The sequence below is a fragment of the Miniopterus schreibersii genome, assembly GCF_964146895.1.
Source record: "Miniopterus schreibersii genome assembly, chromosome: 12".
NCBI lineage: Eukaryota > Metazoa > Chordata > Mammalia > Chiroptera > Miniopteridae > Miniopterus > Miniopterus schreibersii.
Genome location: NC_138112.1, coordinates 54,491,592 through 54,496,241, shown reverse-complemented (window position 1 = coordinate 54,496,241; position 4,650 = coordinate 54,491,592).

Below are 4,650 nucleotides of genomic sequence, written 5' to 3'. Positions count from 1 at the left end.
AGCTTTGTGTAATTTTAATGTTTTATTTGTAAACAGAGAAATTCTGTGCTAACATGTACCAACCACTCCCTGCTCCTGTGCTCCTAATGGACGTTACTAGTCAATCCTGGCAGTTTCCCACTGAGCTGTGCAGAGCTTCTGTGTCTCTTTTCTCTTTGTGCTCCAGGTAACCACAGGTCAGTTGGAGTTGGATATGACATGCAACCTATTTGCTATCCCTGTTCTGGGTTAGAGCATCGTCACAGTCCTAGATGGTAGAAATGGGAAAGCTCAGCCCAGCCAGAGTGGCTCAGTGGGTTGAGTGTTGTCCCACGCAACAGAGGTTTGCAGGTTTGGTTCCCAGTCAGGACACTTGACTGGGTTGTGGATTTGATTCCCAGTTGGGGAGCATACAGAAGGCAACTGATCGATGTTTCTCACATCGATGTCTCTTTCTCTCTCCCTTTTTCTCCCACCCCCTGCCTGCCCCTCTCCCTTCCTCTCCAAGCATGTCTTCTGGTAAGGATTTAAAAAAAAAAAAAAAAAAAAAGGAATTGGGAAAGCTTAGCAGGAGGACAGGGGCAAAGAAGAGGGCCTTACTTACCCCCAGTATTTTATCCCTGAAGTTCAGGGTTCTCTATGTGGGATGAATAGGTCATGGTCAATAGAATCATTGACCTCAAGATTGGTGACTGCCTCCCACCAATGCATCTCAAAGGCTTCACAGGCTCTCCTCACCAAAGGGCAGCCATAGGTTCAGTCCCTTCTATGTCTTGTTAGCGTAACGGTCCATGGGAAAGAACCATATTCTTTTCCCAGAAGTCCGAGAAGATTTTATGGCATCTCATTGATTCTGATTGTCATGTGATCACACCTGGTCTAATCTCTTTGTGTAAGGAGATGGGAGTGCAATGTGAAAGGCTAGAATTGGTCAGGACTGAGTCTTTGCGCTACCTTTAAAACTGGCATAATCATGCAAAGGAAAGTTGAGGGTGCCAGGAAACTTGAAGGGTGCTGGGTATTAATTACCTAAAAAAATGTGTACTTATGTCTATCACATAGGAGACATGGGTCTAGGTTTTGGGGATACAATTGTGAACAAATTGAAGTTTCATCATCCTGGAGCTTATTCTCTAGCTAAAAGATACATAAAATAAACAAATAGATGTGTATGTAATAAGTCAAGTGGAGATAATTGCTGCATAAAAATATAAAGCAGGATAAGCAATATTGTAAGGGTTATGAGGCAAAGGGAATGAAGCGTGTGGCCATTACAGTTTTATGTAGAGTGGTTAGAGAAATCACCTCTGTTAAGGTGACACTTGAAAAGGAACTAAAGGAGTTGAGGAAGCAAATTAAACAGAGACACCTGGGGGAAGAGTATTCCACACAGAGGGAACAGCAAGAGCAAATGTCCTGAGGTGGGAGGATGCTTGGAGAGTTGAAACCATTCAGGAGGCCAATGTGGCTGGAACAGAGTGAGGAGAGAGAGTTAGGTGATGAAATCCCAGGTTATGTGGTGGGAAATGCTACAGGGAACAGATATTGGAGGGTCTTTAAGGTCATTTGGCTTTTACTACAAGTGAGATGGGAAGCACTGGAGGGTGTTTTCATTTCTCTGTGTAGCCAGAGTGGTGGTGGAGGGACCAGACTGGAAGTAGGGGGACAAGCTAGGAGCCTACTACAAGTTTTAGGCAGAAAATTGTGGCAGCTTGTACCAGGGTGGTAGTGGTATAAATGATGAGAATGAAAAGTTGGACTTGGGAAATATTTTGCAGGGAGAACAGATGAGATGTGCTGACAGACTGAACATGGAAAGAGAGGAGGCAAGAATGATTTCAAGGTTTTTGGCCTGAGGAAAGTAAACGATGATGCTGCCATAGAGAAGACTGAGGGAAGAGCTAGGTCCTAGGCGAAGTGAATTTGAATATTCAGATGCTAAGAAGACATACCAAGTCAATTATTGATATATAGTCTTAGGTTCAAGAGAGAGGTATGGGTTGGAGACTTAAGGTTGGGAGTTGTCAGCACCAAGATGATATTTAAAGCACTGAGAAGAAACATGAAAACCGAGGACTTTGTATAGATAGTTGAGCAAAGACATCCAGGTCTGAGCCCTGCAGCCCAACAGGAACCAGAGCAAAAACTCCAGTGTCCCTGAGTGCTAGCAGCTCCCCTTCCCAATTAGAACCATTTTTCCTTTGCTTTGACTTTTTGCTGAACTTTAATTTTCCTATTGGAATAATACCTTTCTCTTTCATTTTAAACTTTGCAAATGCTTTCCATGCTTAGCCCCCTAAATATTGACACATCAGGAAAGGCAGCCTAAATTGAACTGCCAAAGCAAATGCTGAGATAACCAAGAACAGAACTCTGGTTTTTCTTGGAAGGCAGGACCACCAGGCCTTGGCTTTTGAGGCCAGACTGACCTGCACAGGAACAGAGAAGGCAATGGGCATGAGGTGGGCGATGTCATAGCCAGCTCCCACCGCTGCATGGGTACTTGGATGGGGCATGAGAGGGTCAGTAGGGTCAGGGGACTATACTGGGGCCTCTAGGAATCTGGGTCAGCATCCTGGTGACTGGTGTCCAAGAGAGCAAAGGGGCTCCCCCATCCCCATCGGCCACTCTGATTAACCTGGCGCCTAATCAGGCCCCTTTGAAGGGAGGGGGCGGGGGGGATAAAAGAGCAGCACACCTGTTTTCACTTGACTCCAATCCTGAAATAATTCGGTGACTCCTACAAGATTTGAAACAAATTAAATTTGAAAGGGCAGAGAGGGCAGCTTTGAATAGTTGGCTCTGTTAAGAAATGTAGGTTCTCATTCCAGGAAATGGCTTAGCTGACAGATCAGGTCCCCTGGCCGTGGTGGCTGGGGTGGCTGTGTGTGCAGGGCAGTGACTCGGGTGTTGCGAGGTGGACGCATTTGCCTTGTTCTCTCTGGCATCGAGCTTTTGCTCTCTGGATTTTGAGAGTGTCAGAGGAAGCCATAATAGTATCTGCATGAAAGACAGATGTCAGGAGGGGAAGGCGTTGTACACTGTTTGCGGAATCTGTGCTTTTAGTTAAGACACAGCCTGCCATACGGGGTGGCAGTGACAGACGTGATTCTGTTCAGCCCATCACATGGGAGGCTATTGCTGAACAGGACGCTTCGATTCATCTGCCTCATCCTTTCTCTTAACAAATGAAGAGGCCAATGCCTGAAGGAGTTCCTGTTGCCGTAAAGCTAGAGTATCTGAAGCAGGGGTTCCAGCCTGGGGCCCCACCTATATTTATCTTTCAAGTGGTCCCCAGGATAAACAATGGTAAGTGTTGTCAGGAGACTCCGCGGCCTCCATCTGCCTCCATGAGAGCCTGTACCTTATTCAGGATGTTGGGACTAGGGAGGCAGGACTGGGAGAGAGGAAAATCCTTCCCTCTGGACCATAGGCCCAGAAACTGCAATGGTGAGAAAGGGAGACGTTCCCCCCAGGTCTGATGGTAGCAGATCCCTACCTCTTCCACTGTTCACCCTTTACCACAGGTGCTCCTTGAGATCCCTCAGGTGCCACGAAGGGCTCTGCGAAGATAAAAACTGGCAAATGAGCCTCTCTCACACTTACACATCTGTCACTTTTATCTTTGTTCTAGACACAGCCAGATGTGTCCAGTGTGGCAACCTGCCTCCTTGATCTGTTGCCAACGAGTGGTTTCACAGAGACGTTGAGAGATGGGAGGCCACCGCCTTTTATGGTCTCCATCATTAATGCCTTCTTGGCAGCAAGCGGAATTTTCCCGCCTGGGACCCAGGCAGCTGATGAAGCAGCCCTGCTAGGCCCAGGTTTGGTCGTGGCTGATGTTACAGCCTCCCTTTATTCCCTCCACAGAAAGGCTAGAAGACCTGATTGCAAGGCCTCTCTGACCTTTGCTTCAGGGTCCTTGCAGACTGAAACATTTCCATCAGGCCAAGGCATGGAACCCTCTCTAATGAGAATTTGTGAAGACCTTCTGTTTGATAAGGGTTGGATGCTGTCGCTGTGTCAGTTTCCCTTCCCACTGATGTTCCTGTGGCCTTTGATAGCACAGATCACACACGAATAGGTGTGTCTTTCATGCTCCTGAGCCTCGTGGGCAGGGGTCTGCCGAGCATCATTAATATGCACCTCAGTGCAGCTGGTGGGGAATGTGATAAAAATAAAAGAGCCCAGACTCCCTGTATGTGAGCTCAGGGAACCCACCGTACACACGTGTTAAAACGGAGGTAGTTCTCCAGAGAAAGAGAGACCGTAGAACAAATTGTTGTCACTTGTGTCAGTGGCATTGCAAAATTAGATCTATTTCCTGTCTCCTTAAACATAAAGGATTCTCCTTAAGCATCACCCACTCCTGTACCCTCTCTTCTAATCAGTCACTGTATTGGTGGGAGTCTTTCTGGTTGTAGACAACAGAGGTCAGTTCTGGAAAACTTAAGCAAAAGAAGGTTTGGGAAGCTAAAGACGAGGTTTACAAATAGGACAGACGCCAGTGCAGTCTAGGTTCTGGCAGAACTGGCTACTTAACTATGCTAACCAATACTTCTGGAATAAATATTCTACACCTATTTTTCCACCCTCCTATCCTGGAATCTTTACACAAGGAGAGAGAGGTGGTTGGGTCCAGCTTGGGTGACGCGGTTGTTCCTTGGGTGG